At 40.7% G+C, this 25,752-nt stretch overlaps 1 long non-coding RNA gene across 1 annotated transcript in view; it reads left to right on the forward strand.

Moving 5' to 3' along the window:
• The first annotated feature begins 15,339 nt into the window (after positions 1 to 15,339).
• LOC307016887 overlaps positions 15,340 to 25,752 on the forward strand; it is a 77,939-nt gene continuing 67,526 nt past the window's right edge. The window contains exon 1 of the long non-coding RNA XR_013801962.1: positions 15,340 to 15,499. This is a non-coding gene — a long non-coding RNA (uncharacterized lncRNA). The remainder of the gene's footprint in view (positions 15,500 to 25,752) is intronic.

The raw sequence follows: 25,752 nt of genomic DNA on the forward strand, positions 1-25,752 counted from the left end.
AACCCCGGCAGAAGAGTAGTCGGTAGAGCCTCCAACGGCACAGGACACAGGGTTGGCCGGACCCCCGGCAAAGGAGCAGTCGGCGGGACCCCCAACGGGACAGGACATAGGGTTGGCAGAAGAGTAGTCGGCGGGACCCCCAACGGGCCAGGACATGGAGTTGGCAGGACCCCCAGCGGAACCTCCAATGGCACTTCAGTAGGGACTTGAGTTGGGACTTGAGTAGGAACTTGAGTAGGGACTGGAGAGGGAACTCGAGAGGGGACTCGAGAGAGGGCTTGAGAGAGGACTTGAGAGGGGACTCGAGAGAGGGCTTGAGAGAGGTCTTGAGAGGTAACTCGAGAGATGACTTGAGAGGGAGCTCGAGAGGTGACTTGAGAGGGAACTCGAGAGAGGACTTGAGAGGTAACTCGAGAGATGACTTGAGAGGGAGCTCGAGAGGTGACTTGAGAGGTAACTCGAGAGATGACTTGAGAGGGAGCTCGAGAGGTGACTTGAGAGGGAGCTCGAGAGGTGACTTGAGAGGGAACTTGAGAGGGAACTTGAGAGGGGACTTGAGAAGAAACTGGAGAGGGAACTCGAGAGGGAACTTGAGAGGGGACTTGAGAGGGGACTTGAGAAGAAACTGGAGAGGGGACTCGAGAGGGAACTTGAGATGGGACTAGAGTTGGGACTTGAGAAGGGACTAGAGAAGTGACTAAAGGAGGGACTGGAGAAGGGACTAGAGAAGTGACTAAAGGAGGGACTGGAGAAGGGACTAGAGAAGGGACTAGGGAAGTGACTAGAGAAGGGAGTAGAGAATGGACTTGAGTTGGTACTTGAGAACTTACTAGAGAAGTGACTAGAGGTGGGACTGGAGAAGGGACTAGAGAAGGGACTAGAGAAGGGACTAGAGAAGGGACTAGAGAAGGGACTAGGGAAGTGATCTGAGGAGGGACTAGGGAAGGGACTAGAGAAGGGACTTGGGAAGGGACTAGAGAAGGGACTAGAGGGGGGACTCGAGAATAGACTAAAGAAGGGACTTGAGTTAGGACTCGAGAAGAGACTAGAGAAGGGATCAGAGATGGGACTAGAGATGGGACTAGAGATGGGACTATGGCAGCTGGGGCCAGAGCTGGGTCTGGAACCATGGCTGCTGGGGCCAGAACTGGGGCCGGAACCAGGGCCGGAACCATGGCCGCTGGGGCCAGAACTGGTTCCAGTTAGGAGCCGTTTGGAGGCTTCGTGGACCTCCAAAAGCCAGACGAGTTCCAGAGAACGGCTCCTGGACAGGAGCAGGAGCTGGGGCAGAAGCAAGGGTTGACTCCAAACGGACCACACCGATGCGTGTTGTGTCATAAAGGGAATTGGGAGGCAGAGAGCTAGCATGCCTGAGGCTAGCAGGCAGGGGATAACACAGCGAGAGGAACTCCAAAATCCAGCCAGGTAAGAATCTCACCAAGCCTGGTTTCTCCATAGTTATCTGGCACGCCTCTGCCAGAGCAGCCTCTCGCTGCTGAACCCCGGATGCTCCCATCCATCGATCAGAGCAGGTAGCCAAAGAAAAGGTAAAATCCAACAATTACTGCTCAAAAGGATCTGCTGGGCCCATATTTGGTTGATTCGTACTGTTACGGTGGGTGAAGCAAGCAGGACCCAAATGCAGATTACACTGATACTGCCTTTATTTCAAGGATAAAAGAATAACTTGGACAAAACAGAACACTCACCGGTGAACTCAGTCACAAACAAAAGACGAACCAACACTGAACACAGGAAGAGACAAGACTAAATACAGGGAGGGGTAATCACAAGACGAGAAACAGCCGGGCAGGGGAGGAGAAACACAAGGGCCACAGGTGAACACAATCAGACAACTAGACACACCAGGGAAACTAACGACAGGAGGAACTAGAGAATGCAATTCCTGAAGAAATTGCTAGTGGGAATGCTTTATGCTGAAAAGCTGACGCTAAACTGCTATGCTGAAATGTAATGTGTAAGAAGAAAGTAAAGACTTGAGATTGAAATGATACATGAACACTGGGGGCTTGAATGTGTGATGAGAGAAGAAAATAAAGTAAAAAGGCTTGGAAAAGCAGCAGAATATTTGAACTGCAAACTTCTGAACTAACTTGATGGCGAATGATCTGTCGCCATGGCAACGGAATTTGATGACAGCCCATAATACGCTTAGATTCGTTGATGGCTGCATCGTTACCAAACCTGTGAAGTTTTGGGGCGTTTGGAGCAGTTTCACTGAAGTTATGAGAAAACCGTGTTTCAAGGCGAGCATTGTGTTGCCATGGCAACAGCATTTGAAAAAATCTCAAAACTGTCCCGTAGATGTCTTCACGGCTGGACTGTTAGCACACATGTGAAGTTTGAGCACTTTTTGAACATTGTCATAGGAGTTATAGCGACATCATGTTTTATGGCGAGGGATGCGTTTCCATGGAAACGGTATATGGTGAGATCTCAGATTTGGCGTAGAGCTGTTGAGGCATGGACCGGTGATATACAAGTGAAGATTGGGGGACGATTGGACCGTGTCGATGGGACTTACAGCCACATCGTGTTTCATGGAGAGTGGTCCGTCGCCATGGCAACGTCATTTGATGACACCCCAGACTACGCTTAGATGCGTTGATGGCTACATCGTTACCAAACCTGTGAAGTTCTGGGCTGTTTGGAGTATTTTCACTGAAGTTATGAGAAAATCGTGTTTGAAGGCGAGCATTGTGTTGCCATGGCAACGGCATTTGAAGAAATCTCAAAACTATCCCGTAGATGTCTTCACGGCTGGACTGTTTGCAAACTGCTATCTGAAGTCTGCTGCTCTGAGCATGTCAGTTGGAGTGATGACATCATCGTGTTCCATTGCACAGGTGTTTATAGTTGAGCTAACGAGGTGCCTAGACTTCAAAGGCTTCACTGTTCTGAATGAGAGATGAACCTCTTACATGTGAACGTTTTGTGGAAGAACCGTAACAGATATCTGTGAAATTTCAAAACGTGAAGCATGTCAAGGAAGTTGAGTATCTGAAGTGTAATTTTTGTATACTTTCGGGTTAATAATGTGGCCTTTTTGGCAGTTTAACTAAAGGTGTGCGGCTGCTGCTGTGAGGAAATATCTGCCTGAAATTACAATGGGCTTTAATGGAGACATGTTGAACGTTTTTGTCACTTCATGCCCTCAAGAGGCACTTTGTTTAATTATTTTTTGCTTAATTATTTGTCATTTTTCAAGCTAAGAGATGTTTTCCTACGTTTATCATGAAAAATTATGTCTCAAGAATGTAGGGTTTGGGAATTATGGCAGTTTAAAAAAGAAATATGAATGCGAATTTCAAGCTGTCCTCCACTCTAGCTGTGACATCACACACTCTAGTTAATGTTAAAATCTGAAGAGAACCTCTAAAACAAGGTCTGAACAATGTTTAATATCTGTAAAAGTAAGAATCAGATTTAAAAGTTGTTGTACACGAATAATTTCAGAAAGAGTGTAACATTTTAAAGTTGGAATGAGGTTTCTGAGTGAAAGTATGAATGAACAGTTAGCAGTTGAATTGCATGAAGATTTGTTGAAGTCTGAAGATTTTCTCCATTGACTTCAATGTTAAAAATGGGATGTATTATGGGATGTATCTCTGGAATTATGAAAGTTATGAATGAGAAAAGTAATAGCCATCGATTCCCGACCAAGCTGAACGTTTTGATGTTTGAACAGAGTTTCTGCGATGTTCAATGCGGGAGGAGAAGAGGGCCAAAATACCGGCGGAATAATAAACTTTTCGTCCGTAGAATAACAGTTAGTTGGAATGCTGTTAACAGCATTCCAACTAAAAAATACAGGGAAAAGGACCAGACAATATACCAAGAGGAAAACATGACAGGGAGAACAGCAAAACAAGACATACAAAACGTGACATAACACAATAATCGTAACACACCTGCTCTGACTATGCTCTGTAGATTGTACCGATTGTGTTCTGGGCAGTTTGTATCAGTCATTGCAGAGAGCTCCTATTTTAGGCTGTTCACATCCAATACCCGTCCATTCAGGATGCTTTTTATAGCTCATCTGAAAAAGTTCCCAAGAACTTGGAAGGGAAATGTAGCCTTCTTAAGTTTCCGAAAGAAAAACACTTGTTTTCTATGTAAATGTTCTGCATATAAATAACTGCTCTAACTAGTTAACCTGTAAAGATTTTAAAAAGTACTAATTTTCACGTAATAATAACTTTTTAGCCGAAATTAATTGGGCATTGCTGCTAGATCAATAAATCAAATTACAGAGTGGCTGATAGTGCTTCCTATGAGACAATTGTCCTCAATTTTCTGTCACTCTTTTCAATCTCTTACAATTCACTTTGTTACACTCCATTATGAAGCATTATTTTTCTTAACTGAGACATCCAGCATAGCAGTCCCCTCTTCAGCAGCTGCAGTCTAGCGTATCTTCTCAACCTGTTTTTCAGGCACACACTACCACCAGCTATAGCCGTGGTTCTCAAACCTTTTCTGTCAGGCCCCCCTTTGGAGAAAAAAAAAAGTCGGGACCCCCAACACAAATAGTCACGTAATAGGCCAAGTTAACATTTATTAAAATACATCAATATGAACGTGAGCATTCCTTTAAAAAAAATCACTTTAATAGAACAGTGATAATAAAACAATGCTCCATAAGTCTGTGTGCTTAAAAAAAAAAAAAAACATAATGAAAAAAAATCCCTTTGCTAGAACAATAAGTTATAATACTTTGCAATCTGTGCAAAAAAAGGAAAAGAAAGAAAATGCTGATATTTGGCAAAGAGTGTCTTCTTATCACAACATTAGTGGCTGCAATGAGCCTGTTTGGCACTGCACATTTCTTCAGAACGGGGCTGCAGGCTCAGTGGCAGCGCCAGAGATTTATTTTGGGGGTGCTCTGGGGTAGCTTGACGTTTCATAGAGGGTGCTCAAACATTTAGGGTTTCCCATTAATGTACCGGTCGCTACAGTGGAATTCTCTACTGCAACAATCCCCACGCATATACACAGTGTACCCGCGACTGTTACAATGAAGGCTCGATAATCAGCTTACGGCATATAGGTATAAGCAGGGGTAAAGTGCTATTTTTATAGGTGGTGTGTGGACCTCACATAGGGGGGTCCGGGGGGCATGCTCCCCCGGGAAGATTTTTTTTAAATATTTAAGTTAAAAGCATCAATCTGGTGCACTTTGAGAGCAAAATGAAGAGATCTATGGATACATCTCTCAACACCCATATAAACAGAATCAGATTTTCTTTTTCTTTATGGATATTTTACAGATCACTCCCCTTTTAAACTTTATTCTTGTTTTACTATCATATAGAATTTCATACCTGTTTTTCATGAATTCTCTTATTTTTTATACCTATAATGATCATATAAACGTGTGCCTCGGAAATAATTGTTTACATTAAATCGTGACCAAACCGTTTGAGACCCACTTTGAGAAACATTTAGCTATAGGAACATCAATTTCCTCGGGGCCTTTCCCATCGCCTTCCTCTGAATAATCCTCTTATGGACATCAGACAGTCTGTTTCGGTTGAGGTCTTCAAATCAAAACTGATCTTTTGCCCTTAACTTTCAATTAGTAGCTTATCTGTTCATTATCCTGCAGGCGTCTTTGGTCTAAGACTCAATGTCTACAATAACCCTACAGTCCTGTCCTCACAAGAATAATATTAACTTCCCGAAAACCCTGCTTCTGAGTAATCCGGTTGTTTGTGCCATGCAAGAACTGCTGTGTACCACTTTATCTCTCTCAATAACCCCCCCTCACTTTTTCTTTCAAGTCAGGCTTTAGTGCTGGACCACCAGCCACCATAGGACATTTCTCTGTGTGTTCTGGCTGTCAGCACCTCATTCAACATGTTAGATCTGGGTCTCTCCTCTTCTCTCACACATGCACTTCACACATGCCATAGGAGGGGGATGTACAGAATAGTGCCTCATAGTTAATGAGGATGATAGCCTGTGCTTGATCTTCAGTATGTAGGGGGAACCAGGGTTTTTAGATATACTCACATAGGGTTGCTCAGTAGTAGACTGAATGAACTGCAGAAACAGAGCTGAAGTGGATTTCCAAATGCACTGCCAATTATTTCCAGAATTGTATTCAGTCTCACTGATCATATCATCTATTCATCCATATAAATAAGATAAGATAAAGTAGTGTTGATCATCAAGTAGATATTTATTAAGATGTGTAAAAATGTAATTACTTTTAATTTAGCTGATGCTTCTACCATGAAAGAAAAAATCAAGAACCTTGCAAGTACATCAGCTTTTATAAGGCCAATCAATAGAAGGACTACCGCATTGCCTTCAATTAACCCACACGTTTTATTTATTGTCTAATGTGGCCATCTTGTAGAGTTTTTGCTGTCTTGACACCAATGATTCTCTTTCTGAGCACGTCAAAGGAGAGTTACCCCATTCTCATATTTTGTCAAATCTCTGTATTTGTTAGTTAGTTGTGCAGCCCTGCTTAAGAAAGGAGGACAATTGATATGGAAGAATGAAATATTCTCTGTGAAGGATTTTACAATTGTATAGTTCTTAATCTGTCCCTCCACATTATTACCTACGATAAATAGGTGATTAAGAGAAATATAATTGGGACTGGGTGTCTGAATAAAAGGCATTGAAGAGGATACATCAACATCATTACCTCAGTTTGATGCTAATGACCTGAATTTGTATGTGTCTCAACATTTTAGTAAATTAGTTGTTCGGGAAGTTTTGGGAAAATTGCTTTGAAATGTGATATTTTGTCAGAAAATTGTGTTTGAATTTCAATAAACTGCACTACAATTAGCTGACGCTTCTTTCCAAAGAGACAGTGCAATCATGAAGATACAAACTGAACAAATCAAAAACCCTGCAAGTTCATTAGCTTTCATTAAGCCAAACCATCGTAAAAGCTAATGCACTTCTTCCAAATAAGCCAAGCATTTCATACAGTGCTACACTAAGTCTTACATGCAGAAGTTTGAACAAGGTGGACCAAGGTTTTCCATTCTGTCCCAGAAAATCTGTAGACTTCCCGCTGTCCTGATACCAATGATCCTCCTTATAAGCTCCTCTAAGGATAAAGTCTCCCCATTATTTATGATTTGTGAAATCTCTGTCAAATTGAGTTTCTGCCATACATACTCTCACATTAGATGCTCTGCAGCTGTAAATGGTGCATTGTGCCGGATTGGAGGCAGTTCTTATACCGTTTTTGTCATAGCAAACGAGAATGTAATAACTCCATTACCCTATCTAAACTACCTATTTTTTCTCCTTTTGTATATCCTTTGTTTTTCATGGTAATACAGATTCATATTTTATACAAAGGTCCGGTAGTTCTGATTCATTCTAGGATTGTTGTCATTCCACAGAAAAAAAAATTGTGAACATTAGGAACATTGAAAAGAGGTAATAAGTAAGGGATAATGTGCAGCGACGCTTCGCGTCGGGCTCCTGATCAGCCTGTCGGTGTTCTTTTCCCCATAATGACCAAGTCACTGCAAATTATCCCGCTTATTACACGGCCACATTCTCAACAAAGTAACGATATGACTCCCAATATTAATTGAAATGCTTTTATGGACTTAGAAAATGATTTTATTGATTTAAATAATAGTTGTATGTATTGATTTAAATTGACATGCATCCACTAAGAAAAATAGTCGGCTGTTACTGTTTGAACTAAAGTAGCAACGGCAGGAACTGCTTCAATAGTGTTTTTGAGGAGCTTTTTGATTACAGATTTGAAAACATCGCTGCTTGCTTTAAAAGTTGCACAATTCATTATGTCAAACCTTGGAAAGTATCTAGATATCCCTGCCCTAATGCCAAAGTAACTGGCAACTGAATATATGTCGCCGTCTGATGTCTATGTCTGGACCGCTGCGTAAAAAGGAGGGTTTCTGCCTGTTACTTCTCCGCTGTTTTCTTGTCGCTCTTGTCTTGTCAGTTAGAAAAGCAAACTGCATGCAGTTTGCTTTTCTGACAAACTGTATACAGTTAAATCGAACGGACTTGTTTGTGCAGATGTGAGCGTCCTTAACAACGGTCAATAAATCCTTGAGAGCGGTCTGTCTGTTCTGGATTAACAACGTGTCACGTGTTCTGAATTGACCAATCAGAATCGAGTATTCAACTAAACCATGTAATAATACAAGTTAAAGGGAGAGTGTTTATCTGCAGCACTCCAGGGGGTCCGATAAGGACAAAGATGGGATGGACCACCCTCTTAGGTCTTCCTTCATAGAATGTTTAAGAGATTGTGAATTCAAATATTTGACTCATGGGTGTTCTAACCATTTCACCTGAATATTTAACCTCCCTAGCTTTCCATAAGAAGCTGGTCCAAGATCAGTAGGCTACTGTACAGTTATTCAAAGGTATGACTTTTGGTCCAGTTTATTTTGAAGCCTGAGAAACTGATGAATGCTGTGTGCTTTTTCAGAGTTTTGGCATAGGGTAATGGCTTGGACAGGGTAAACAGATTCACGTGATGCTCCGGAGGAAAGGACGTCTCATTGCTCTTAAAACTCATTGCCCTGCTTCTTCTCCCTTCTCGTGGTTTCCTTGGAAAAGACGCAAATGAGGGACGCAAGGATTGCATTTCAGAGAAGCGAGATGCAGCCAAAGTCCATGAAGACAAGGAAAACTCATTCATTGGACAATTTATATTCCTGTCAACCTACATCATGACCGCTACATGGACCAGGAGAGGAAACACTTAACGGTTTATCAACCCTAACCCTAACTGACGTCAAGATACGTAGAACTTCATTGTGCCTTAGGTATTACATGGCCTTAATCCGAGGCACCTTAGTAATGAATCTCTTGATGCCAAAACTAATCCAGCACTAATCCACTACTAAGAGGATAGATAAATTAATAAATGAACTCTGTACGAATAGCCGAATATGTTCAGTATACACAGAAATAATGAATATTTAGACAGCGGCACATATGTTGCTTTGATTAAATATGTATCTGACAGGTGCAGAATCTGACACACTTCAATGTATATGAGCTTCTTGATCTGAAAAGAAGGTATTTGATATAAATGGAAGCATATGAGTGATGGACTTGATCTTATCTGTCATTTATTTTGCCACTAGGACAGAGCATCTTGAGGTAGAAGGTTGGCTTGGCTTGGCTTGGCTTGGCTTGGCTTGGCTTGGCTTGGCTTGGCTTGGCTTGGCTTGGCTTGGCTTGGCTTGGCTTGGCTTGGCTTGGCTTGGCTTGGCTTGGCTTGGCTTGGCTTGGCTTGGCAAGGCAAGGCAAGGCAAGGCAAGGCAAGGCAAGGCAAGGCAAGGCAAGGCAAGGCAAGGCAAGGCAAGGCAAGGCAAGGCAAGGCAAGGCAAGGCAAGGCAAGGCAAGGCAAGGCAAGGCAAGGCAAGGCAAGGCAAGGCAAGGCAAGGCAAGGCAAGGCAAGGCAAGGCAAGGCAAGGCAAGGCAAGGCAAGGCAAGGCAAGGCAAGGCAAGGCAAGGCAAGGCAAGGCAAGGCAAGGCAAGGCAAGGCAAGGCAAGGCAAGGCAAGGCAAGGCAAGGCAAGGCAAGGCAAGGCAAGGCAAGGCAAGGCAAGGCAAGGCAAGGCAAGGCAAGGCAAGGCAAGGCAAGGCAAGGCAAGGCAAGGCAAGGCAAGGCAAGGCAAGGCAAGGCAAGGCAAGGCAAGGCAAGGCAAGGCAAGGCAAGGCAAGGCAAGGCAAGGCAAGGCAAGGCAAGGCAAGGCAAGGCAAGGCAAGGCAAGGCAAGGCAAGGCAAGGCAAGGCAAGGCAAGGCAAGGCAAGGCAAGGCAAGGCAAGGCAAGGCAAGGCAAGGCAAGGCAAGGCAAGGCAAGGCAAGGCAAGGCAAGGCAAGGCAAGGCAAGGCAAGGCAAGGCAAGGCAAGGCAAGGCAAGGCAAGGCAAGGCAAGGCAAGGCAAGGCAAGGCAAGGCAAGGCAAGGCAAGGCAAGGCAAGGCAAGGCAAGGCAAGGCAAGGCAAGGCAAGGCAAGGCAAGGCAAGGCAAGGCAAGGCAAGGCAAGGCAAGGCAAGGCAAGGCGCTTTACAAAAAATGAAAGACATTAAGAAAATGGCATTTAAAATCAGTCATTCAATCAGAACATTAAAAGAAAAAATACATGGATAAAAGTTACAGTGCATTTTAAGATGTGAATAGTTCAATTAAAAAGCAGAGGCAAAAATAAGAGTCTTTAGTCTGGATTTAAAAGTAGTCAGAGTTGCAGCGGACCTGCAGGTTTCTGGGAGTTTGTTCCAGATATTTGGAGCATAATAACTAAACGCTGCTTTTCCATGTTTAGTTCTGACTCTGGGGACAGAAAGCTGACCAGTCCCTGAAGACCTGAGAGATCTGGATGGTTCATAATTTAGCAGTAGGTCAGAAATGTATTTTGGGCCTAAACCATTCAGTGCTTTATAAACAGCAGCAGTATTTTGAAATCTATTCTTTGACAAACAGGAAGCCAGTGTAAGGACTTCAGAACAGGAGTGATGTGATCCACTTTCTTAGTGTTAGTGAGGACTCGAGCAGCAGCGTTCTGAATTAGCTGAAGTTTTCTAATATATTTTTTAGTGAGACCTGTGAAGACACCATTACAGTAGTCCAGTCTACTGAAGATAAAAGCATGGACAAGTTTTTCCAAATCCTGCTGTGACATCCGTCTTTTAATCCTAGATATATTCTTTAGGTGATAGTAGGCTGATTTAGTAACTGTTTTAATGTGACTGTTGAAACTCAGGTCAGAGTCCATAACTACACCTAGATTTCTGGCTTTATCTGTTGTTTTGAACATTGCAGACTGAAGCTCAGCGCTAACTTTTATACGTTCTGCCTTGGCAAAATCCATTACCTCAGTTTTATCTTTGTTTAATTGGAGAAAGTTCTGACACATCCAGTCATTGATTTGTTCAATGCACTTACTCAGTGTTTGAATTGGAGCATAGTCTCCTGGTGAAATTGTTACGTAAATGTGTGTGTCATCCGCATAGCTATGGTAACTTATTTTGTTGTTTTTCATTATCTGAGCCAGTGGTAGCATGTAGATGTTAAAGAGAAGAGGCCCCAATATTTGTCAACTCAGATGTGTATTTACCTATAGAAACAAAGTTTTTTCTGTCCTTTAAGTAGGATTCAAACCAATTTAGAACTGTTTCCGAAAGTCCCACCCAGTTTTCTAGTCGGTCGAGTAATATGTTGTGGTCAACAGTGTCAAACGCAGCACTGAGATCTAATAATACAAACACTGAAGCTCTGCCACTGTCCGTGTTTAAGTGGATGTCATTGAAGACCTTTACAAGAGCAGTCTCAGTGCTTTGGTTTGGAGGAAAGCCTGACTGGAACACATCCAAACAGTTATTTAAATGCAAGAATTTACTCAACTGTTGAAAAACAACTTTTTCAATGATTTTACCTAGAAATGGCAGGTTTGATATGGGCCTGTAATTGTTCATTACTGAAGCATCTAGATTATTCTTTTTTAAGAGCGGTTTAGTGACTGCAGTTTTCAGGGCCTGTGGAAAAATACCTGAGTGAAGAGATTTGTTTACTATATGAAGTAGATCTGAGGCCATGCAATGAAACACATTTTTGAAAAATCCTGTTGGAATAATACCAAGGCAGCAGGAGGAGGATTTCAGAAGTTGAATAATGTCCTCTAGGTTTTTATCATTAATCTGATGGAATTGTGTCATGATGTCTGAATTGATATTAGGTGGACATAGGGACAACACATTTGCTGTATCCGATGCAGAGGCACTGACTGCTTGTCTGATTTTCTGAATTTTGTCAGTGAAGAAGAAGGCAAAATCATTGCACGCCCTGGTAGATAGAAATTCAGAGGCTACTGACACTGGGGGGTTAGTTAGTCTGTCGACGGTAGCAAACAAAGCACGTGCGTTGTTTTTGTTTTTGGTAATGATGTCAGAGAAGAAAGACTGTCGTACATTTTTCAATTCCAAATTATAAAGGCCAAGTCTCTCTTTATAGATTTCAAAGTGAACCTGGAGATTTGTTTTTCGCCACCTACGTTCAGCTTTTCGAAACTCTCTTTTTTCTGCTCTCACAGTCATGGCCTTTCTCCATGGAGATATTTTCTTCCCAGTCACTTCCTTTATCTTAGTTGGAGCAATGGCATCTATAACATTTTTAATTTTTGAATTAAAAAAATCTACTAGCTCATTTAATGAGATGTTAGCAGGGGCAAGTGTGGAAGAAAAATTCTGAGTCAACATTTCCCTAGTATTTTCAGTTAAATATCACTTTGTGGTTACCTCTTTTTGAACATTTTTGTGAACAGAAATAGAGCTCTCAAAGAAAACACGGGAATGATCAGAGAGTGCAACATCAGTCACCACAACCTTAGAGATATTCAGACCCTTTGAGATAATTAAGTCCAGGGTGTGCCCCTTATTGTGCGTGGGCTCCGTCACATGCTGAGTCAGTCCATAGCTATCAGGAACACAAAACAGTTCTTTAGCCCCTCTGTCCTGGGGGTAGTCAACATGGATGTTAAAATCAAGTTAAGATTAGATACGGAGACACGTGTATGTGTTTTGAGTTTTGTTTCTGTCATTTGGAAATATACGTCAAGTATTTCTGTATATGTTGTTATGCGCTCCCCTTTTTTTGTTATTTTTCTCCTCCTTTTTTGGATTTTACTCTTTATTTTGTCCATCTGTCTTTTTGTTGTTTCTAAGGAGGATATGGGCGTCCAGTTTTTGAGGCTTTGTGTCCTAGTTCAGTTCATACATTTGTCTTCTAGTAGAGGGGAGGGGAGTTCTGGGTCCTACGGGTCCTGACGTGGCGGACCCAGGCTCCCCATATCTTTCAATTATTTGTGGCCAGTCCTTCAGACTTGCATAGTTCAATTTTGTTGGAAATTAAATGTTGTTATAAGTAGAAGTATTTTTGTAAACCCTCTCTTGGGTTTGGTGACTCAAATATACACTATGTTGCCGGTCATAAACTGAGCCAGAAAAGATTTATGATGTCTTGTTTCATTAGCAATGTTCACAAGCTAATCCTTAACTTTTTCGGCCTACATTTTGGTGCTTCAAAGTATTGAAAAAAAAGAAAGAAAAAAGAAATCACAACAAAGTGAGTGGGCCTTCATACTTAAATATAGGCTGAAGAGGTAAAGAGAAATAGAGAGTTGTGTTATCATTTTCTGTGGGGTTCTCACTATGAACAACTCCTTTTACATAAAATAGTCATTGAATAATGAATGAAAAAGTATTGATTAAAGCACCTTTAAATTTAGCTTTTGAGTTTGACCATTGAATATTACTTAAGATAATGCTGTACAACCAATTAAACTTCTATAGTAATAACATGTCATATTAATAGATGGGAGTGTGTTTGTGTGTATATAATATTTTACACTAACACACACTATATAATATAGTATGTCATTCTTTATTTGTATATTGCGAGAAAATAATTGTTTACGTCAGAGGTCATAAAGCGGTAGGCGATGACAAAATACCGCCAGATAATGCAGCTGTGCCACACATAGTTTTTTTTATTGATGTTGATTTAAAATGACAACTCCAATGCACAGATGTCTCATTTTGTTAAATGTCTTCTGCTTTGATTCCTCTCTTCTCCTCCCTCTCCCCTCACATTTTAAATGTGGGACTAAGATGTGAGGAGAGGCGGTGAGGGAAGGAGGCGAGGATATAGCCTGGGAAATGTAAAAGGCCAACGGTCCTATTGAGTAAAGAAGCTTCTGTATGGGTGTAATGTTGATAACGGCAGTGCTGATTTTAAACTGTGCAAAGTATTGTGTTAATATACATGTTAAGCATTGCAGTACAATGTGCACTTATTTATTTTAACTTCTCATCTTTACATACATTTATTTTCTATTTTATTGTATGTTAACATACTATCTTTGTATAAATATCTTTATTTAATTGTATTTGATCTCTTATTGGTCATTTTTTATTTTGATTCTTATGTTTATGAAAACATATTTATTTAATTGAATGTATTCATTTTTTTATTATCCTTACTCAAACTTACCATGGTTATATAAATATTTGTACTCATTTTTGTTTATTTTGTATTGTTTCATTCCAAAATGGAGTATAATGAAACCCAATTCCTCCAGGATTAATAAAGTATTGTTGTTGACACTAAAGTCGTGCATTTTCCTTGTTTTTCTTGAAATAGACCACCATTGCTTTATTTTCTGACGGTGCATCCACCAGCTGCATCACTCCTCTGGGATCAGTCTGAGAGCCAGAGAGCCGCAGCTTCTGCACGTACCACCGGTGTGAAGTCAGCACAAACTCACACACACAACCGGAAGTAACAGCGTTTCCTTACAAATTAAAAGATTCCTCGAATAAACCCCTGCATGTATCCACATTCCATTCGATGTTTATAAACAGCCAAATAATCTCAATCTTTATTTAAATAAGACAATCATCACAATGATGACAAATAAAAAAAAATAAAAAAAACTTTTCTTCAAGAAATGTAGGCTACGCTTGCAATATTACAGGCTACATTTGAATGTACTTGACATTTTTAGTAAGAATACATTAGGATGTTCATTCAAGTTTAAGTTTACAAGCAAGTCACAATAATACCCAACTATACTAGCTGGAACATTAAAGTAGTGCACACAGATACAATATCTATTCATATTCTGAAATTGGCAAGTCGCAGCTCAATGAGTAATATGTAAAGCAACACATACTTTTAGGAATACTATGCTCCTTCAGACAAAAAAATAAAGTGAGTTAGGGAAATTGAACGTATTTTAAACATGCTGCAACGGTCCCTGATTTGATCTGACCGTATTCCTTTTGAATATATTATGATTGCTATGTCATATGTAATCATCTTGAAATGGTATGTATAATTAGCTCACATTTTAGGTTAAATTGATATAACATTTGGTCAGGCTACACCAAATCCTCTCTTTAGTAGCCTAACAGAGAAATGCAAAAAGTCCCCAGTCTCCCCTGTTTTGAGTTTATTTTGATACAAATGTTTCTGTTCTTTTTTTTAGATTCAATTCTCTTTATTGTCAATTATGACAAATACAATCATTATGACATCTTTAAGACATTGGGAAAATTGTGAAAATTACTGTCACGTTATTTCTGGACAATAATAATTATTCGACATACATGTGTCTGCATAGACCTCCATGCTTTGTAATTGGGTTCCAATTTGAGTCGATTTGGAGTGTTTTATTGTGGAAAAATCTGCCCGGAAGTTGCGTGTTTTTTCTTTTCTTTTTTCACATAACGCTGTCTTTGGACTATATATAACATAATGATTAGAGAGCCGGGCAGTGTGACTTCATTCTGCAGCTCATCAGTGGAGCTACAACCGAACCTGAGGAATATTTCTTCTGTTTGTCCGCGGGACGGAAGTGACTTATTTCGGGTTATTTCTCCAACAGGAAGAATTTAAAACTCGGAATTAAACTCCGCGAGGGGTGACTGATGGCTGATCAACAGAAGGTGAGAAAAGAATTGCTGAATGTTGTATTGTGCACGTGCGCACGGGAGGACTGTTGAATGCTTTATTTTTCCAATGAAGTTAGCATGTTATTATCATCACATTAGGAGTGTCAATATTCAAAACAACTTCATATCATCCAAATGAGCGCACAATAACGTTTCAAATAATATTTCCCTCTTACTTATGCAGTTTCAGTCACATTTATTCGATAAAACGCTGTTTTACTAAACGCTGTCTTTTAAAAAAGTCTCCATATCCCGAGATAGGAAAAGCTCCGGAGTAATGTAAAGGTTTATTTACATTGCTGGGTCTATGCAGTGACTTTCAGACTACTATAGGTTGTGTATTTATTTATTTATTTTTTGCCCTGGTCATAGCTTTCAGATACCAACATATAGCCTACGCATATCCAAATGTGGAATAGCCTACTGCGATACATTTTTTATCAGAAATTAATAATTTCATCATGCCTATATGGACGGTTGAAGTTGTAATACCCTTAAAATGATATATAGGTATAGCTTTTGTTGGACGGATATATTTGAAAGGGGTAGAAATAAGGGACCACAGGCTGGATTCGAACTTGCCTCCGCCGCAGCAGGGTCTCAGCCTCAGGACCCCGGCAACCTAAACATTTAGTTTTTGACTTTTGCTTTACTTTATCATTGTGTCGGGGGTCCTGCAGCCCATTTTCTTTGCAATTAGGTTTGCTTGATGAATGTAGAAACATACATTAATTAAAGAAACAGTTGTTAGTCATATGTGTCTGACATTATCTCATGCCACCATCATGGTGGCACCATGTGAGCATACCAACTTTACTTATCGAATTTTATGACGGAAGTTAGGATAGTTTATTTTCTCTCTGAAGAAAATACATATCTGATTTTTTTCAGTAAAAGCCTTTCACTGAAATAAATCAGATATTTATTTTCTTAAACATCTAAAGGGGCTTTGCTTTAGGCAGTGATTAACTTCGAAGAGCACTTTAACCACCTAAAACAATTACAATACCATCCTTTATTAACTGTGAGAAAACATGTGGTCTTCCTAGAATGGCCTGAGTTTTGTGAAAAAAGTAGGTCAGGTTAGTTTCAAGCATGAAATGTCAAAGATGTTTCGGAAACAGCAAAGACAAACATGAGTAATAGTTGTCTCTGATTTAATATTTTTTCAGGCTTTATTTTTCTGGTAATCAGAAATGTTCTTGAATGTGGTTTGATAGCTTATCTGATTTTTATAATAATTCACTTAATGATCACCAGGTCAATTCAGTCATAACAAAGAGGGCGCGGAGTGCTTACTTGTTATCCATAAATATCACTAACAACATCATGTTGACTATAATAAGACTGTGGCTGAATAAAATTCCTCCTGAAGCACAAACAAAGTAAGAGTCTCATAGCCACCAGGGACCCCTCAAAAAAAAGCTAATTACTGATTTAACAAGTTATTATGAGTATTTTTCTTCAGCTCCAACTTCAAACTAGAGCAACATTGAATGTCTGTTTGTTAAGGGCAAAGTTGGCTCATAATGATTAGCAGGTGTGTGAACATGAATTCATCATTTATCAAACTGTTTGAATTGGACAGCACATGGCCATAGTTTGAAACAAAGTACAAGTCCTAAATAGAGGGAAATTAAGCATTAAATACATCAAAACAATTTTTTCTAGCCATCTCTCAGGTGGCTAAAGCTATTGAGGACGCAACCTCAATGTCTCCAGCTCATGGCCCTGGGACAGCATCAGTCTTGTAAACAGGATGTGACAGGAACAATCTGATTAATATTTATTGTGCTTTTTTAAATGTTTCATCACATTCCGCCACACAGATAATGATACATTCATTGAAATTCTAAGGGACTTTGAACAAGGTGATTGAACCTACAGTAAGACTCAGAAAAAGCATTAGAAATAGTTTCACAGTACATAGACACAGTTGTGTATAAGTTCAGATACGAATGGGCATGAGATTATGAGGAATTGGTAATATTCCTTGTTATTATGAACAAAATGCCATAAAAACCGAGCCAAGAGTGTGTCTGTCCATGCGTCAATACTATCCAACTTCCCCAAGACAATAGAGTGATGCGGGAATGAGTCATTTACCAGGAAGTGTGTTAGCATTTTAGCACTTCCAGGTTCCCTTGGGTTTTTGATAAGTACCCTGAAAATACAGTAGATCTGTGGTTAACACAAGCTTTCAAGTTTTCACGTTTTGTTCTACGACATAAAATACCTCAGTTATTACCTAAGTCTGAATCTTTTGTGTCATAAAACGGTGGGTTACGTATTGTAAGGAGGCGTGTGGCGCAGTGGATAGAGCCTTGGTGGTGGGTTCAGGGGATCACAGGTTCAAACCCCACTGCAGTCAGCATGTCGTTGTGTCCCTGGGCAAGACACTTCACCCCAAGTTGTCCACAGTATTGAGTATGTAAGTCGCTTTGGATAAAAGCGTCTAACAAGTAGCATGTAATGTAACCCTAGTTATATAAGCACAGGCGGAGCCCTCTACTGGACTCTATGGGTACTGCCCTTGACCTTACTATGCGAGCGTTCACCTACTCACCTACTGAGATATCTATAAACATAGCCGACCCCGGGGGCGGGCCTACCCGAGTGTGTGCGCAGGCCCACAGTATATAAGGCGGCCTTGCCTCCCGACTGTCATCCTACACCCTCTTCAGCGAGCAGCATAAGACAGACAGGGCCCCTAGTAGGGGGCTCCGCCTGTGCTTATATAAGGTTACAATACGTAAACCACCGTTATACCTCACCAGTGTTGTGCTAGTTACTGAAAACCAGTAACTAGTTACCGTTACTTCATTTAAAATGTAACTCAGTTACTTTACTGATTACTTACACCTAAAAGTAATGCGTTACTCTGAACAGCAACGCATTAGTTACTTACAAAAAGGGCTCCTATTAATGCCCTTATAGCCTTAATTTCAGTACTGTTATTGCATTGGAGAATAATACAATCTGTTGATCAAGAAATAGCAATAGAAATAGTAGAAATAACCTGCATGTGTTCTACAACATACCGTGCAATGGCTTTATCAAATTTTCCCTGGCTAGCAGTCCCTCGATTAAAATCCAGCCGCTGTTGCTTAGGTGGAGGTGGAGTGGCGTCGGATGAGTCTGGGTCTGTGGTCTTAGCTACTAGCTTAGTCCCAGTATGCTGTTTCTGCAGATGTTTCAACATATTTGAATTGCTGTTTTGGGCAGTAGATAGGATCTTTGACCCGCCAAGACACAACTTACATTTAACTAAAACGTTCTTTTCTTTCTGCTCGACAAAAGTGAAATAGTGAGAATATCTCTAGGCGGAGAAACTCGACTTGAGCTCCGCCACCACCATTATAGCCTTGTTAGTAAACACAAACACGCCCACAGCGCGTCTCTGCATGTGACACAGGAAGTATCTAAGTACATTTACTCAAGTACTGTACTTAAGTACAGTTCTCATCTCTGTTCGACTCGCTGTTGGCGCCGCTCACCAACGTCTGAGAGCCGAGACTATATCAAAAAAATAACGGAGTAACGCACGCATTATGTAGTAACGGTAACTGAGTTACTGAATTTAAAAAAGAATGAGTTAGAGTACTAGTTACTGCCAAAAATAACGGCGTTACAGTAACTATGGGTACATTGGGTGGAGCCCTGATGGATACACGCCCAACAACCCATCACACTGCCCCTGACCGGCTTTTTGGTTAACAGCCACTGCACCGCAACCTCTCCTCCCTCGGTTGTGACCGTGGAGGAGCCGGGGCCGCAGTTTACTTGGCTGATAGAGCACACCCAGACACGCTTACCTTGCGAAGGGTGTGCATGGAAAAAATAGTGAGGAAGGCATCTACTGACCCGCAAACCGCCCCCCATCCCCTCACCAGTCCTGTGTTGCCTCAGCAAGCTCAGACGATGAGAAGGAGCCAGGCCTTTGCCTTTGGTTGCCATCAGTGGCAACCAGTTTTTAGCATAAAGAAATAAGGACAGCAAACAGCTAAATGTGCACCCCTGCACAAATGTTAATTATTCGTTGTATTAAGAGTGATATTTGATTATTGCTGTGACCAGTCGGAACCTGATAGGCCTACTTAAATTGCATGTGCATTGGTGTGATTAAGGAGCCAGAAAGCGATGCACGTTTACTTGCGTGCGCGGTGCGCCGTGTGTTTGTTTTACAAAAAAAGGAGAAGCAAATTAAAGAGCCTGTGACACGAGTTTCCCCCATCATCCAAACCCATCAAGTTGAGTAAATATTGTCCCCTTGAAAACCGTTACTGAACTGATTTTGGATATTTGTACTTTGACAACCATTAATCTGCCCTTCAATGTTGACCATTTTCTGGATCTTCTCGGGGATTCTTCAAGTCCCGCCAAATGATGTGTGACGTCATTGCGGGCACAGCGCTCCAGCTGCACCGTTCAGGATCCCAGCATTTGCATGTAAACGCACAATGGCGCACACAGCAGCAAGCTCAGACAGCGATGACAGTTTAATTTTGAACGTGTCTGAGAGCTCATATGAGGCTGAAGGATCGGTTTATGTTGTATCTGTTAGAAGTTTAGGAATTAGGTGCGTCAATATGTGGGCGATCATACGGTCATGTAGCCAGTGGTGGACTGGGACTAAAAATAGTCCCGGGACTCTCGACCGGCCCACTTCGGTACCGCTAGTAAATTGTGAACGGGGGGAGTGGGGGATGTGCTAGTGAATTATCCGACCGGCCCATCGGGATTCGTCCCGATGGCCAGTCCGCCACTGCACCCAGCCCAGCCCACGTAAACTGTCAACGGGGGGAGCCTCACTGCGGGGAAACGGTGGACCATAGTGTCCCGATCGGAGTGGGAATAATAATAATAATAATAATAATAATAATAATCCGTGCATTTTATCCATTAATTTCCCCAACATTGTGGTAAAAAAACCGCATGTTTAATCCATGTTGGTGTACTACTACAACCAGTGGTGTAGTGGGGATTTTCTTACTGGGTGGACGGGAGACACTATGGACGCGCTCGTGAACTGTCAACGGGGGGGGGGGCCTTGGGGGACCTCTGTGTCGCCTGTCAGCGCAACTTACATGATGCCGTTTAGACAATATAATAATAAAGGGCGGTGCCGGCTGTCAGCGAACCGATCCGGCCTTTCTGCGTGACTATCACTCAAATGCGGGACATAGTCTCAATGTGTGGAACGCGGGACAAATAATAAAAATGCTGTGTGTGCAGTCCTGCACAGTGCGGGACACCTGGTCACCCTACACACACGGTTCTGCCCCTCACACACACACGCTTCAAATCAAGTTGCATAAATGCTTGAGCTACGTTTTTATTATAATTACTGTGAAATCTGCCTATTATGTTTTCGTCATTATTACAACAAACACACACTTGCAACTGATAACACTGGCAATGATTTTAGATTTATTAGACTATTAAAAAAAGAAATCATGCTTCAAATAAGTGGGGGTACGGCGTACCCCCATGTCCAACGCCCACTACACCACTGAATACAACTACAAAAAGCATCGGTTCGTTTTCTCATCAGGAAATGCAGACCGACTCAAACAAACAATTTTTAAATCATCATCCTCACGATCATTTAATGTGTCATATGTTTGCCGAATTGACATGAAAGCACTAATACGTAGTGTAATCAACTTGAGTTTACAACTACAAAAATAATTGATTTGTTTTTATATCACATCTGACGGGAGGAAATTCAGCAGCTCTCACTACCGATTTTTAATCCGAATTTAATCATCATCTTCACCACGATCATTTATGTTTATGTTCGCCGAATTGACATGAAAGCACTGACAAATATGAATATACTGTAGTCAACTTCATTAAAACGTTATTAACGTGCCTAAACTCAGTAATTCACCATTTCTACGCATGACAACACACTTTGTCCGTTTTTGGCTCTCGCCGCAGTGAAGCGTTCCCGCATTGACGTCACTTCCGGCTTCCCCCAAAACTTCAAAATGAGTCGAAGGAATTTCCCCGCGATGTTCGAAATTATTGATATTTATCGGAACGGTATCGCACCTTCTTTTTTAAACTAACGGTTCGAGATTACTAGTAGTCCAATATTTCATTGCACAACAGTTGCTGTCACATGCTCTTTAAGTTGTTTGACTGTGCGGTAAAAAGTACAGCCAACCCGTCAACATCTCAAACGAATGTTCAGAGTGATTGATTCAACTGATAAAGCGTAAGTTAAACCCAAGCTAAAAGCAAAGAGGAATGTTGTCCATTCACTTCCTGTAAAAGTTCCTTCAAAATAAGAGTCTCAATCTTATCACTACCAAAATAAAAGGGCAAAACCAAACTTTACGATAGGAAAATATTGGCATACAATTATAATCACTTCTATAAAAAGTTAACACATTTTAAATATAGTTAGACATATTAAAGGTAATTTACAGCATAATAATTAATGTCTAATTCTTAACTATGAATGGTTTTCATTTATTTAACATTAGAAATGTATTAGTCTGGCCAATCCAATACTTCAATGCTGAAGGGCCAGTGGATCTGTGGTGGGGGTCAGCACAAAGGTCAAGAAAACCCACATTTGAAAGGGAGACAACGGATGACCAGTGACTAGTGACTTGCTCAATTCATTTGTGAGGGATCTATGAAGAACAGGACAACAGCTGCACTACTGGTATTTTGTATACCAGCAATTGAGGGTGGACAAGTTTACTACCACTTAAGTTTCAAATAAGTGTGTTAATTACTGTAAAGCATTTGAACATTCTTTTGTGTCACATGTTCATTATTAAGTTGATGTATAACTGTATAGTATCTTAATTATTTAAAATATAAGGTGTCTAAAAATGGCAACCGTATTTTCAGGTTTGGCAACCAAAAGCTGATGCCTGGTTGCCAGCCTGGCAACCATTTTTAAAAGTTAGCGTTGAGCCCTGAAGTAGCTCCATTCTTTTACTTAATTACAGTATTTGAGTCCATGTACTTAGTTCCATTACACCAGGGGTGCCCACACTTTTTTGGCTGGTGAGCTACTTTTGAAATGACCAGCTAACCGAGGTCTACCAACCAAAAATAAAAACCCAAATTGCAAGGGTTGCTGAATAACACGTTTTATTTTTACATGGGATAACTACAATAGGGCTGCAACAAACGACTAATTTGATTATCGATTAATCTATAGATTAATGAAACGATTAATCGACTATTCGGACTACTACTGTGTGCCTTGCACAATTTCTCAAACGCTCTTATTTAGCCATCAACTTTTAGATTTAGTTTGAGGTTGTTTTAGGCATGTGGAAACTAACAATGAAGACAATAAAGATGAATACTTGATTCAAAAATACATATATTATTAAATTAACTTAACAAATTGTGAACAAAATTAACATTGCTTTTTATTTGAATTAAATAAATAATATTTCACATCAAAAGAAACAACAATGTTTTAACAAATCTTATAAAATAATCTGATGACAGAACTGGAAACAGAATAGCTGAAACTTTAACAAAATAAATAACTCAGTTACCTCTAATCATTAACCCATGTTTGTATAATGTAGTTAACTCCGTGTGTTGTTGCTGCTAGCATACATAACACCTGACGTGGAAACGTTACTCGTGGATGGGGCTACAGAGCTACTCGAAAGACAGTCGAACCCGGTGCATTCCTCCGTCTGAATGTGGAGCACTTTTGCTAAATGTTTAGACAAATTGCTCGTGTTACCGCCCTTACATGCTAAACTCTTTTGGTGACGAGCATTGTCCACCTCAAGACGGGTAACATGTAACCACACCTTGGAGCGCTTCTCTCCACCATCTCCTCCGTGTGTTGCTGCATGTAGCAGCTGCGTGTGTGTAAACTGCCCCGCCCCCTTGCAAACAGACGGGGGAGAGAGAGATCTCTTCTGGATTGGAAAGGTCGAAAATACACCGACCATAGACGCATTTGTTTGTCTTTTTGCATGTTAGAAACGAGTTGGCGACACTAAGACTAAGAGATAATGTTTGTGTAGCAATAATACATGACCTTTCTCTTTCTCAACTCGCTACTCGGAGGGAAGTCGCTGTCATATGCCTTGTGAACACTCCGATAATGCCTCTCCACGTTACCTTTCTTTGGCAGAGCGACGCTTGCTTTACAAATAAGGCAAATAACCTTTGAATGTGACATCACAAACAAAGATTCTCCCTCCCATTCTGTGTGGAAGTGGTATGTCTTTAGCTTTTTGCTCGTTCCCGCACTCATTTTGTTGTTTGTCTCTCCCGGCACTTGACTGATTTTGTATCGCTTTGCATTCTGTGTTAACAGACTGGAAAGCAATAGGTCGCTTTTTCTGTCAATCAAGTCAACTCCTGAATTAAGTGGCAGGGAGGCCAAAGGAGGAGGGATCAAAACCTGTTTTGTCTATTTTAACGGAGCTGGATTTTTTTAAATTTATGAATGACTCGCGATCTACCAGCATTGCCCCCGCGGTCGACCGGTCGACCGCGGTCGACGTACTGGGCACCTCTGCATTACACCATTGACTAAATGAGTCTACTCGAACCATCAAGCCGAACATCTAAGTATCATGAATGTGTGTTTAATGAGGGGCCGTACAGGCCGTAATTCATACTGGTCCTCTCACGCACATACATTCTCCTTTTACATACATATATTTTCACTCTTACATACATACATTCTCCTTTTACATACATATATTTTCAGTCTTACATACATACATTCTCCTTTTACATACATATATTTTATAATATATGCATGTCTGAAGACAATATATGAATGCAAGAGAAGAATGTATGTATGTATGTATGTATGTATGTATGTATGTATGTATGTATGTATGTATGTATGTATGTAAGAGAAGAATGTATGTATGTATGTATGAAGACAATATATGTATGCAAGAGACGAATGTATGTATGTGAGAGAGAAAGTATAGTGGAAATGGAAGGAGTATGGTTGAAACGAAAGGCAGGTCATTATCGCGCTGTGATTGGCTCAGAAGGTCGAGCGGGGCGGGCTCATGTTCAGAACTTCTGATTCAAATCAACATGATGGAGGGAGTGTTAGGGTTAGATGACTCCGTGTATCTACCATGGTATCTACGGTTCATTTGTTTTTCTTTATTAAACAAGTAAACGGAAGAGTGTCTGTGAGGCGAGGGGGGGGGGGGGCGCGAAACTCGCTGAAGTGATTTCAAAACAAAATCACTCGTCTGCTTGGAACGTTGATAATATTAAAAACAAGGGGAAACAAGGTGAATTTAGCGATCACAACGAAAACGGCCAAGACCCATATTGAGCCCAGAGAATGGATATAAGCCTGTGTCTAAAATGGACAACATTGTTAGGAGATTTAAACTATACAGCGATTCTGCACTGCGGTCACTCAGCCGTCTCTCGCGTTTGTCTTTTCAAATCAGCTGCTCTTCATATTTTACAAATATTTTTGACTGAAAGTTCTTAATAAAACTAACACTGTTGGACTCGAGGGGAGAAGAATAAATGGACAACATTGTTAGGAGATTTAAACTATACAGAGAGCCGTCTCTCATTTTTTCAAATCAGTAGCTCTTCATTTTCTTTTTACAAATATTTTTTACCACAAGTTCTTAATAAAACTGACACTGTTCGACTCGGTACTAGTTTGACTGCTACTAACAATACATTGAAGTACTTTTACTGTGTACTTTGTGAGAAATACTCTGTCAAAGTCCTCTAGTAGCCTACATAATGCATGTTTTCTGCTATCTTTGATGAGTGATACAAAGACAATTTTACCATTAGTTCTTAATGATATTGATACTGCTGGACTCAGTAGTCTTACACCTACTACCACAATGAAGTAGCCTACTTCTAGTGTGTTTTTCATTGTTGTTGAAATCCTCTGTCAAAGTCCCCGAGCTCCTGAGAACAAAATCAAGCCACTTCTGCTAAGTTTGATGAGGGAAAAACTGATTATTTTTTTTGTCATTAGTTCTTCGTGAGATTGACACTATTGGACTAGTGAAACTACTCCCACAAATACTATGAAGTACTGTGTACTTTTTGAGTAATCCTCTGTCAAGGTCCCCTCCTGAGAACAAGTTTCTCTAATCTCTGCTATTTTGAATAAGCGTTAAAACACCTTTTTTCATGAGACTGATATTGTTGGACAGATTATTTTAAGAGGATGGTAGACATGATATCAGCAATACTTCCAGTCAGTAGGCCTACTCCAGCAGCAGCATTTGTACCCC

The sequence above is a fragment of the Notothenia rossii genome, assembly GCF_949606895.1.
Source record: "Notothenia rossii genome assembly, chromosome: 8".
NCBI lineage: Eukaryota > Metazoa > Chordata > Actinopteri > Perciformes > Nototheniidae > Notothenia > Notothenia rossii.